This window comes from Mustelus asterias, chromosome 6 (assembly GCF_964213995.1).
Source record: "Mustelus asterias chromosome 6, sMusAst1.hap1.1, whole genome shotgun sequence".
NCBI lineage: Eukaryota > Metazoa > Chordata > Chondrichthyes > Carcharhiniformes > Triakidae > Mustelus > Mustelus asterias.
Genome location: NC_135806.1, coordinates 39378254 through 39391204, shown reverse-complemented (window position 1 = coordinate 39391204; position 12951 = coordinate 39378254). Strand labels below are relative to the sequence as shown.

At 45.9% G+C, this 12951-nt stretch overlaps 1 protein-coding gene across 2 annotated transcripts in view; it reads left to right on the top strand.

The window, feature by feature from the left end:
- The window catches only part of LOC144494816 (serine protease inhibitor Kazal-type 1-like), a 433046-nt gene that overhangs the window by 410895 nt on the left and 9200 nt on the right, over positions 1 to 12951 (top strand). The gene's annotated exons all lie outside the window — the stretch shown is intronic.

Below are 12951 nucleotides of genomic sequence, written 5' to 3'. Positions count from 1 at the left end.
TCAAGGAGATTACTAAATCTTGTTTTCATCTGAACATTGCACAGAATTAGAGGAATCCCCTTTGGAAGATAATGTCAAAATTATAATCGCAGGAACTAAAAACCTGACAGTCAAATATTTGGGAAAATATTTCAAAATATATGTCCCCCCATCCATATTTTGAAATATTTTCCCAAATATTTGACTGTCAGGTTTTTAGTTCCTGAGATTATAATTTTGACATTATCTTCCAAAAGGGAATTCCTCTAATTCTGTGCAATGTTCAGATGAAAATGGGGGGGGGTCTGCTGAGGGGGGCCTGCCTTCCAGGGGGGTCTGATCCGGGGGGGGGGTCTGCCGGGGTGGTTAGCGGGGGGGTCTGCGAAGTATGGTCGAGGAGGATGGTGACTTCACAAGGGCAGAGAGGGCTTCGGAGGTTCCTCTGCAGAATAGAAATCCGCTTCGGACTTTTATTCTGCAGGTCGCTAAAAGCGCGGATGCGGAATGGGCCAGAAGACGGTAAAGTGGGATTTGGCGGTAGGGTTGGGCGCACGGTTCATTAAGTCGATTTAAATGCATGCAAATGCATTTAAATTGTCGGGCCGCCCAATCGGGTGTCGGTAAAGCCGCGATCTGCTTGGATTCTGGTGCAGATCGCGTTAAAGGCCCGACACCCGACTTTATCGCGATTTCGCACCCGTTTTTGGTAAAATCGGGCCCAGTGACTGCACTTCAAAAATTCTTCATAAGTTGTGAGTTGCTTTGGGACATTTTGAATCCTACTCCAAAGTTTAATCTTCCTCTCAATCTTAGATATAGGAGGCGATTTTACCATTTTTATTCAAAGTGCGGGGTGGACTTGAAACTGGGAGAGTTTCAGATCCAACTTTTAGGCCCGTTTTTAGTCCCCCCCCAATACGCACTCTGCATGCAAAATTTTGAGCATGTTAGATTCTTGCTGCAGAAGCCGGTGGGTGGGGTTTAGTGCACCCAAAAGCCTGCAGAGGGAGGTATTGCGTGTGTGTAGACCTCCAATGCTGCACATGCACATTAGGAGTGGCAGGGGCAGACAAAGAGAGAGCTGTCAGGCCCCTGCTACTGCAGGCGGCCTGAAGCAGCACCTCCCCCCACCCCCCCACAATCACAGCCCCCGCTGATCCCCACCGCCCAGACTGATCGTGGACCCCCCTCCCCCACTGATCACAGGCCTGCCATCCTCCCCGCATCGATCACGGCAGAGTGACAGCAGGCCCCCTCTCCCTCCATCTCCCCCCCCCCCCCCACCGATCCCTGCAGAATGGCAGAGGGTCCCCTCTCCCTCCCTCCCCCACACAAATTCCTGCGAGTGGCAGCGGGCCCCCTCCCACCATTAACCCCTCCCATTATTAGATCCTCCCACCATTAGCCCCTCTCCCATTAGCCCCCATTAGTCCTTCTCCATTAGCTTTCCATTAGCCTTTCCTTGTAGGCCTCACCCCCAAAAGCCCCACCCCCACTGGCCCCACCCCATTGGCCCCTCCCTCCGTTAGCCCCACCCCCTTTCACTGCCCAGTGGGCATTGCCCAGGTGCCAGTCTGTCACTGCCCAAGGGGCACCCCCACCTCCCCCGGCCTCCCCAAAGGGCCTCAATGGTTTCCAGTTCCACCAGTGATGTCAAGTCGACTGTTCTCTGTACATGGAGAGCATGTCCATTCCTCGCCGGCGAGAACCTTTCCCCGAGAGGTCATGATGGGGGTGCTGAGCCTGAACAATTGAGCGCCGGGCTTGCTGAGCCGATGCTGCATGGTGGCACAGTGGTTAGCACTGCTGCCTCACAGTGCCAGGGACCCGGGTTCGATTCCCGGCTTGGGTCACTGTTTGTGCGGAGTTTGCACGTTCTCCCCGTGTCTGTGTGGGTTTCTTCCGGGTGCTCCAGTTTCCTCCCACAGTCTGAAAGACGTGCTGGTTAGGTGCATTGACCCGAGCAGGCACCGGAGTGAGGCAACTAGGGGAATTTCACAGTAACTTCATTGCAGTGTTAATGTAAGCCTAATGAATAAACTTTAGTTTTACTTTACCTCAGATGCAAATCATCATTCCAATAGATTTAAATATATTAACCTGCCTCTCGTCCATTTCCGGTGAGAAGCTGACCACGTCAGATATCCGCTCAGCGCTTTACGGCCCACTTTACCACCGTGTTGCACCCGAAAGCGGGCACCACGCGATGGTAAAATCGCCCCCATAGGATCACCTTTCAAAACACTGAACCTTCGTTGACTTTAAAGGCAGGCTTTTCAGCCAATAAAATACCCACAATGTAAATCACTGTCACATTTTTGTGCATCCAATATTGTCAGTAAACTTGTATTTGCCCCCAGTCCAATGAGTCTGGATAATGAACTCGTTTCCAATGGAGAAAGTCAGTTTCAGATCATAGAACAATAATAATTTGCCTTTTTACAGCATTTTTATCATAGAAAAATATCCCAAGGAGCTTCACAGAAGCCTAATCAAACAAATATCCACATCGAGCAAAAGAAGGAAATATTAGGAGAATGATTATAATCTTGATCAAAAGAGATAGGTACTAAGAGTGGAAATGAGAGAGTAATGGAAAGGTTTAGGTTGTCAATTCCAGAACTTTATATCTAGATATCTGACGCACAGCACCATTTGTGGGAAAAAGAGGATGGGTGGTGTGTGGGAGTCCAGCATTGGAGGAACACAGAATTTTTGTTATGTTGTTTAGCTGGAGGTGAATGCAGAGATAGGAATGAGTGAGGAGACAGGGGCGTTTCAACATGAGAATGTTAAACTGAAACACCGATTAAGCAGGAGCCAATGTAGACCAACGTTCAGAGGTAATGAATATAAAGGGTCTGGTGTGGAGTAGGATAGGAGTAAAGTTTGGGTGATATCAGAAGGTGAAGGAAGTGAATCCAAGTCATTCAGTCTAGAAGTAACCAGGTCATGGATGAGGGTTCCAGCAGCAGATGAGCTGAGGTAGGGCAGAGTGGAGATGTTACAATGTGATTGTCAGATATATCATATTGCCAATCCATGGGTCCATTGAGATATTGCCCTGTGTGTTTATAGATTTCTATTTTCAAACTCAATCACTTTGAAAATAATATTACAATTACCTCAGTGGTGTGGATATCAATGGCCAATGGTAGATTGCCATCAATTGCATAATCCAGGTCTTCATGAAAAGAGATGTGTTATTAAAATTGCTTTCCAAGTAAAAACACAGCATTGGCTGAAAGTTGTTCAGTCAGGCACCATATCTAGTTGGCGCTGGTAGTCGGGAGCATGGGGGTCAGAAGGCACATGGTCACTCATGATTCCTCACTCTGGGCATCAAGCGGCGTTGAAGCCACAGGATGAGGCTTTCACCCTGGGGAATGAAGGGGAAATGGGGATTCAATCCGCTCGCTGCTCTCTCTATATGAAAGCAGTTGTTCAGAGAATAACAAAGAGATGAAGCTGCCGCCAAGCCAGACAGTAAACAAGAAAAAATAACAAAATGTTGGGTTAAAGTTAATTGTTATTCAAGTGTAAAAGTGAAAGTCAGATTAAATACGTTGTTTGGAATATTTTATCATATCATTGTTCAGATACAGCTAAAGAATGGAAACGTGTTGTGTTTGCGTGATGTTATTAACCAGTGCAGTAACTCTTTCTCTTTCCACCATTTTGATCATTACAGTTGCAAACATGGACAGAGGAATGGAGGTAGGAAGCATATATTTCACCTTCCAATTTAAAGCATTTATGTTTTAGAATGCATTTTTTAAACTGTGATTTAGATTTTATGTGCCCTTCTGGCAGTGGTAGAGGGGCACATAAGCACAGCACTTTCCTCCCTACCCTCGTCTTGGAGTCCAAGATGCCAGGTCGATGTGTCACTGCCAGGATGCCAGTGGGCAGTGCAAGGTTGGGGTCCCCTCAGGGGCCCCACTTTAAAATGTCTCTCTTGGCGGGGGGTGGGGTTGAGGCCTCTGGCTGGGTAAGGGGCTGTCGGGTCATCCTCATGCCTGTGTAGTAAAGTAAAGTAGAGTTTATTTATTGGTCACAAGTAAGGCTTACATTAACACTGCAATGCAGTTACTGTGAAATTCCCCTAGTCGCCCGGCGCCTGTTCGTGTCAATGCACCTAACCTAGTGTGGGGGGTGGATGGGTGACCTGTTCTTTCAGTGGTGGTGGGGAGGATGCCCCTCTGTGCTGAGGGGTTGGGGGTTCTCCCCTTGTCAGTGGGGGTAGCCATGCGGAGGAGGACCTGTCTCTCAGCGCTGAGATTGCAATGCCTTTTAAGAAAGGGTGTCCCGATCTCTGTAAAGCAGGGCTGGCCCGTGTGTTTAATGTTTCCAATGTTATAATCATAAAGGTGGGTGAATCCCACTTGACAGGCGCTACTAACATTCCGGTATTCCTGCTGGCTGGAATAGAGCGCAAACAGGAGAAACCCAGTCACTATATCTGACTTAGTAAATGAGAGGCATGTTGTGTTTCAATGGTTTGTTTTCAAAAATGTAAAAAATATAAATAATAAACTTAAACTTAATGTCACATTCACAAGTAACACTGTCACAGATATAAACCTACACTAACTTAAAATTCATTCAGTCCTGTACAAGGAAATGAAAGATTTTTCCACATCTGAGAATAGTTTACTTTCATAGAATCCCCACAGTGCAGAAGGAGGGCATTCACCAATCAAGTCTGTACCGACCACAAACCCACACAGTCCCTACCACCATAACCCCATGCATTTACCCCAGCTAGTCCCCCTGACACTAAGGGGCAATGTATCATGGCCAATGCACCTGACCCGCATATCTTTGGGGTGTTGGAGGAAACCGGAGCACCCGGAGGAAACCCACGCAGACACAGGGAGAATGTGCAAACTCCACACAGAGAGTGACCCAAGCCGGGAATCGAACTTAGGTCCCTGGCACTGTGGGGCAGCGGTGCTAACCACTGTGCCACCGTGCCGGTATGGAGGGACCAGGACAGGTTGTTGGTGATCTCGACACCTAAAAACTTGAAGCTTGAACTTGAACTTTGTAACATAATCGCTTGAGTATGGAGGAAGTTTCCTTTCACGAGCATGGTCCTGATATCTGAAATCAGGTGTAGTCTCACTTAACTGATGTTCTTCATCTGAGATTCCAGTGGCTGAATCCCACTGACTGCTTTGAAGAATGATGTATTTCCTGTGATGTAGACCACTCCCAGCCATCGAATCTCGAGAACACCTTCCCTCCTGCCTTTCTGAATTTCATGCATTTGCTTCTGTCCTCAATCACCATCATGTTTGTGTTGATCATTTGCTTTGCAGGGTAGCACAGGAAGCACATATGTACAGTGTGTGCAAAGGTGAGTATAGCTGGAGGCTTTGTGTGAGGAACGATCATCCTCAACACCGGTGCCCCACAAGGCTGTGTCCTCAGCCCCCCTGCTACACTCCTTGTACACCTGTGACTGTGTGGCCAAATTCCCCTCCAATTCGATTTTCAAGTTTGCTGATGACACCACTGTAGGGGGTCAGATCTCAAACAATGGTGAGACAGAGTACAGGAATGAGATAGAGAATCTGGTGAACTGGCGCGGCGACAATAATCTCTCCCTCAATGTCAACAAAACAAAGGAGATTGTCATCGACTTCAGGAAGCGTATTGGAGAACATGGCCCTGTCTACATCAACGGGGATGAAGTAGAAATGGTCAAGAGTTTCAAGTTTTTAGGTGTCCACATCACCAACAACCTGTCCTAGTCTCCCATGCCTACACTATAGTTAAGAAAGCTAACCAACACCATGTCAGCTGCGACTCTCACCCACTTTTACAGATGCACCATAGAAAGCATTCTTTCTGGTTGTATCACAGCTTGGTATGGCTCCTGCTCTGCCCAAGACCGCAAGGAACTACAAAAGGTTGTGAATGTAGCCCAGTCCATCACACAAACCAGCCTCCCACCTATTTACTCTGTATACACTTCCTGCTGCCTCGGCAAAGCAACCAGCATAATTAAGGACCCCACGCACCCCGGATATCCTGTCTTTCACCTTCTTCCATCGGGAAAAAAGTATAAAAGTCTGAGGTCACATACCAACCAACTCAAGAGCAGCTTCTTCCCTGCTCCCGTCAGACTTTTGAATGGACCTACCTCGTATTAAGTTGATCTTTCTCTACACCCTAGCTCTGACTGTAACACTGCATTCTGCACTCTCTCCTTTCCTTCTCTATGAACGGTATGTTTTGTCTGTATAGCGTGCAAGAAGCAATACTTTTCACTGTATGCTAATACGTGTGACAATAATAAATCAAATTAAATCAAGGGAATTGCTCTGTAACTGTGAAGGGAGCAATACAACTCTTGCTTCCGTGACTAGCTCTCAGCTGACTACTTTATTCAGGCTATGCATCAACCTCTCGGCTTTTCCATCCACCCTTGGCCAAGTGGGGTGTGATTTTTCACTGAGTGATATCCAGCTGTTTCACAAATTTGCTCAACTCATCACTGCGGAATGGGAGCCCCTGTCACTCTCCATTGTTTGCAGGGCTCTAAACAAAGCAAAAATCTGGTCAACTTTGGAATGAATGCTTTCACTGAAATAGACACGACTCTTTCTACAACTCAAAGCTACTGTAATGGTCAGTGACAACAGCTGATCAGTGTGAAAGTCTGGGAAATCACCACTAACTTCAATTCATGGTCCTGTAGGTAGCTTAGATATGTTGATACGATCATGAAGGTTTGACATTATGGTTGCTTGACCTGGTAAACACTGATTTTGTGCTCTTCCATGCATTCAATTCCTGGGATTCATAACTTTTCCCAAAAGCGTTGTTTGATTATCATGGAATCATAGAATCCCTACAGTGCCAAAGGAGGCCATTCAACCCATCAAGTCTGCACCGACCACAATTCCACCCAGGCCCTATCCCCATAACCCCATGCATTTTAGCTTGCTAATCCCCCTGACACTAAGGGACAATTTAGCATGGCCAGTCTACCTAAACTGCACATCTTTGAACTGTGGGAGTAAACCGGAGCACCCGGAGGAAACCCACAGACAGTGACCCAAGCCCGGAATCGAACTCAGATCCCTGGTGCTGTGAGACAGCAGTGCTAACCACTGTGCCACCGTGCCTCCTGGTAACTTTCATGTAATTTATGAACAATACATTGAGAGAATGATTGTAGAATAACAGTAAAAATGCCACAAAACACAAGCTCAGATGTGACTGTAACTGTGAACATTGTGATGGCTTTGTATTGTATATGTGATTTTGTTTGTAAGCGCTCTCTCTATCACATCTTTCCAGTTTCATGATTGCATAACTGTCAAACATTGCTGCAACACTAATTTTGTTTTGCTTTAATGTCAGCTAGTTTTAGCAATTGCAGCATTGCACTTAGGCTTATGTAGTTAAGATGCTGTTCAGCAACCTTTTCTTCACCACTAGTGGGACTGACTGTCAGTGAAGGATGTCATGAAAGATAGCAGCTGATTTTTGACATGGAATTCACACTCTGGACTTTGCATAATTAACTCTTTATTTGAGTAGGTGGTATGTGGATTGTCCAACAAGCTTACTAATGGTCTATGATAACTTATTACTTCAAAACCACTTCCACACAAGTGGAGATAAGTGTCAGATAGAATCATAGAATCCTACAGTATAGAAGGAGGCCATTCGGCCCATCGAGTCTGCTCCAACCACAATCCCACCCAGGCTCTATCCCCGTAACCCTATGCATTTACCCTAGTTAGTCCTCCTGACACTAAGGGGCAATTTAGCATGGGCAATCCACCTAACCCGCACGTGTTTGGACTGTGGGAGGAAACTGGAGCACCCGGTGAAAACCCACGCAGACATGGGGAGAATGTGCAAACTCCACACAGACAGTGACCCAAGCTGGGAATCGAACCCGGGTCCCTGGTGCTGTCCCATGTGATTGAGTGTGTTTCTCTCTTTGCCTCCAAATAACATTGCTCTATGGGTGTTAGCGACCAACTTGCTATAGCAGTGTTTGAGAAGCACCTGCCTTCTCTTTCTGCATGTGAACTGCAGCTAAACTGAACTTGCATTCACAGCTAACTGGCTGGTTTTCTCAGAGTCCGGGTAGCCATTTGTGCAACTTGTTGACAACTGTTGTTTGATTGGGTTTACAGCCAGTTTGGCAATTTAGCCCACTCTCACTTGATGGCCTCCTTTGTCAGATTGCATGGTGGAGATAGCGGTGGGGCACAGTCAATGTAGCAAAGTCAGGAATGAAGCAACTACAGTCTGAGTTGAACCCGAGCATCCTGTGGACTTCCAATACGGTTGTTAGATCTGTAGTGTTTGCAGCAGCTTTAACTTTCTGTGGATCAGGTGATACTCTTTCACTGTTGAACCCATGATTGAAGAATTAAATTTGGCTTTCATTGAATGTGAACGTATCTTTGTTCAAGACGAGGTTGCGTTCTCTAAGATGTTGTAAACATGCATGTTGACATGTCGCAAATTCATTTTCATAGCAACCATAGATGAGAATGTCATCACTAATATTCAGCATGCCTTCACGTTCTTGCCGTACAGACTGAACCATGTACTGAAGTACCTCAGCTGAGTTGACACCAAAGTTGAGCCTCTGGCGTCGAAAAAGTCCACCGTGAGTGGAGAACACTGTAATAAAGCTTGATTCTCTGCAAGTTGGATTTGATGATAGCCTGCATTGAGATCAGGCTTAGCAAAGTGTTTAGCATCATTCACTATCTGTATGATATTAGTTGACAGCATCATGTCTTTCTTGTTGTACGATTTTGTTTGGTCATTGCATTTCAACGCAGATTCGAATCTTGTTCTTGCCCTAGGGTTTCTTGATGACTTGTATGGGTGAGACGCCAGGGTATGCTCAGCCACAACTTTCTCAAATTATGTCAAGGTCAAGTGAGCACTAAGGTCCTTCTCTGTATCTTTTCTGACATGAAATAGTATTTGACTATGGTGATGTGTACATAGAACATAGAACATAGAAAAACTACAGCACAAACAGGCCCTTCGGCCCACAAGTTGTGCCGAACACATCCCTACCTTCTAGACCTACCTATAACCCTCCATCCTATTAAGCTCCATGTACTCATCCAGGAGTCTCTTAAAAGACCCGATTGAGTTCGCCTCCACCACCACTGACGGCAGCCGATTCCACTTGCCCACCACCCTCTGTGTGAAAAACTTACCCCTAACATCTCCCCTGTACCTACCCCCCAGTAAGAAGTTTAACAACACCAGGTTAAAGTCCAACAGGTTTATTTGGTAGCAAAAGCCACACAAGCTTTCGGAGCTCCAAGCCCCTTCTTCAGGTGAGTGGGAATTCTGTTCACAAACAGAGTTTATAAAGACACAAACTCAATTTACATGAATAATGGTTGGAATGCGAATACTTACAACTAATCAAGTCTTTAAAAAACAAAACAATGTGAGTGGAGAGAGCATCAAGACAGGCTAAAAAGATGTGTATTGTCTCCAGACAAGACAGCCAGTGAAACTCTGCAGGTCCAGGCAACTGTGGGGGCTACAAATAGTGTGACATGAACCCAATATCCCGGTTGAGGCCGTCCTCATGTGTGCAGAACTTGGCTATCAGTTTCTGCTCAGCGACTCTGCGCTGTCGTGTGTCGCGAAGGCCGCCTTGGAAAACGCTTACCCGAATATCAGAGGCCGAATGCTCGTGACCGCTGAAGTGCTCCCCAACAGGAAGAGAACAGTCTTGCCTGGTGATTGTCGAGCGGTGTTCATTCATCCGTTGTCGCAGCGTCTGCATAGTTCCCCCAATGTACCTGTTGTTCTTGCAATGTAACTTGCAATGTACAATGTAACTGTTGTTAAACTTCTTACTGTGTTTACCCCAGTCCAACGCCGGCATCTCCACATCATGACTACCACCTACCCCCCAGCACATGGGAGCACATTAGGGTCTACATGCAGCTTGCATGTAATACTTTTCAGTTTGCTGATAGCAGTGAAGCAGTCAGCATACAACTCAAGAGTGTGGCTAGTCTGCATAGGAACTGCATGAGAATACAACCATTTAACAATCTGTCACTATGTGGAAATTGAGAAGCCTGTCGTTTTCTCTCGATATAACATAGAATTCAGAATTTGTTGTGGCGTCTAAATGAGATTGACTGGTTTCCGAAAGTGAGACAGTCCTGAACAACATGTCTCCCATGACATTGACTGATGTACCTGTTTCTACGAGAGCATCTATACAAATAAATATGTAGATACATATGGATACAAAATTGGTTCAGTTGCAGGAAACAGAAGGTAATTTTTGACGGGTGTTTTTTGAGATGGAAAGCTGTTTCGAGTGGGGTTCTGCAGCATCAGCACTAGGTCTCCTGTTTTTTGTGATATATATGAATGATTTCAACATTAATGTAGGGGGTATGCAGACAACACAAAATAGCAGTAACCTGCAGGAAGGTATTAATGTACTGGTCAGATGGGCAGGAAAATGACAAATGGAATCCAACCTGGAAAAGTGTGAGATTATGTATTTGGGGAGGTCAAACAAGATAAAGAAATTCACAATGGAAAAAAGTTGTGAGGTGTAGAAAAAGTGAAGGACTTTTGTACAAAATTGTGAAGAGCCTGAATAGGGTGGATAGGAAGGGCTTGTTTACTTTAGCGGAGAGATCAGTGACTTTGGAGCATAGCTTTAAAGTAAAATCAGAAAATGGTGAAAAATGGTAAAAGTTCAACAGGTCTGGCAGCATCTATGGAGAGAGAGTAGGTATGATTCTGCTTTAGATTGGTAGAAAGATTAGAGGATTCACCCAGAGGATGGTAGAGATCTGGAACTTATTGCCTGAAAGGGCAGCAGAGGCAGAAACCCTCAGCTGAATGGAAAGGTGTCTGGGGATGTACCTGCTATGCCACTCCCTGCAGAGTTCCAGACCAGGTGCTGGAGAGTGGGATTAGGCTGAGTGCCTCATTTCCAGCTGGTCAAGTGACCTCTTTCTGTGATTCTATCAACTTCCAAGCAGCCAGTGTGGCTCACAGTCACATGTGGCTGATTACTGTGTCCAAAAGAGGGCACAAAAAGTATATTGTGGGCCGTTCACCTCGACATTACTGCGTATTCTCACCCTTTCACTGTGGTGCATGTATGTGGAACCCTTATGTTGCCATTGGTCTCACTAGGCGAGGTTGCTGATGAGTGGTAAGCAGGAGCAAAGTTGAGTTTTCCACAAGCTTTACACTCTTTGCCAGCAACTGGACTTTCTGTTGTGGTGTGGTAAGCACTGCCAATTTGGACAATCCATAATTGTATTTGTGAGACTGCTGTTGCTGCTTTTCAGGTGGTCTCCTGACACATGAGGGACCAACAGTGTTCACAGGAGTTGAAGTTGGAGTGTGGCAATTTACTGTTGGCAGCATCAACTTCTGTAGCTTTTGTCTCATTGGTGGCGCGGTGGCACAGTGGTTAGCACTGCTGCCTCACAGCTCCAAGGATCTGGGTTCAATTCTCGGCTTGGGTCACAGTCTGTGTGGAGTCTGCATGTTTTCCCTGTGTCTGGGTGGGTTTCCTCCGGGTGCTCCAGTTTCCTCCCACAGTCCAAAAGATGTGCTGGTTAGGTGCATTGGCCATGCTGAATTCTCCCTCAGTGTACCCGAACAGGCACCAGAGTATGGCGACTAGGGGATTTTCACAGTAACTTCATTGCATTAAGTCTACTTGTGACTCTAATAAATAAACTTTAAACCTTTGTTTCGTAGGTTGATAGACAATTGTTTATCTTGGGTATGAAAGTGCATTTTTAACCGAACCAGAGTCATTTTGCCTGAATGAAAGTGAGTCAAAAATATCTTCCAATTTCTCACCTCCATAATGGAGAAGTAAAGTCTTCCTCTTGACATCTATGCTTGCAAAACCTGCCATTGCACCTTCAAAATGTCATGGTCACTTCTGCCACTGTGGGAAAACAGGTGATGGTTCAGAGTGCTCATCAAAAAGTGATAGATTCGGCATCTAAAACACCACCTCGATCAGCGGTGCAGTGATGGTGTTTAATCAAGGATCCAGGATTGCGCTCCTGTCCAAGGAAACTTTTCTGTTAGGATCCAAAATATATTTTTTTGGAGTTTGAATGGTAATTTTTGTGAGATCAGTGTGTGTGTACTCTGTGCAGGCCTCTGCGTTGCTAACCCTGAGCTGGAGCTGTGTGAGTCTAACAACAGACTATAGTAGAAGTGGGCAGCCTCCAGCCCCGGGGCCTCATGAAGCCCATCTGGGTTCAGAGGGCGGCCCTGGAGACATTTTGTTGATTGTTGCCCACGCTCAGTGTCGCCAAATTCTGCTGATTTCCGTCCGTGTAGTTTTTTTTTCCTACTTGTCTGACTGAAGGGATCCGCACGTAAGGCAAGGGTAAGTGAGGTGAGGTGCATGCTGGTTGCACACATTGACTGTGAGAGCCGTGTGCTCCCTCTGTGTCCAAAGTGCAAATATTTATTTTGTTTTACCATTTGAAGTTGATCATAGTTCTTTTAATTAATGATCACGCATTTTCTATAATTCAATATGAAATATTCAGTGTGTATTAAATGCATTTAACCATATTCATGGTTAGTGAACAAGCCTGACTTCAATCTTGTGGCCCACTCACTAACCTAGATTGCCATCATTGGGCTCGACATGTTCACCAAATCCCTAATATAAAATGCAGTCTCCACAAAGTTGACCTTCCAGAAGGAGCTGAAAGTATTGTTTTATAATTTTACCAGCCTCATTGCCATGGTAAAGGTTTTGGAAAGGAAACATTAAAGAACGGGCGGCACAGTAGCACAGTGGTTAGCACTGCTGCTTCACAGCTCCAGGGACCTGGGTTCGATTCCCGGCTCGGGTCACTGTCTGTGTGGAGTTTGCACATTCTCCTCGTGTCTGCGTGGGTTTCCTCCGGGTGCTCCGGTTTCCTCCCACAGTCCAAAGAT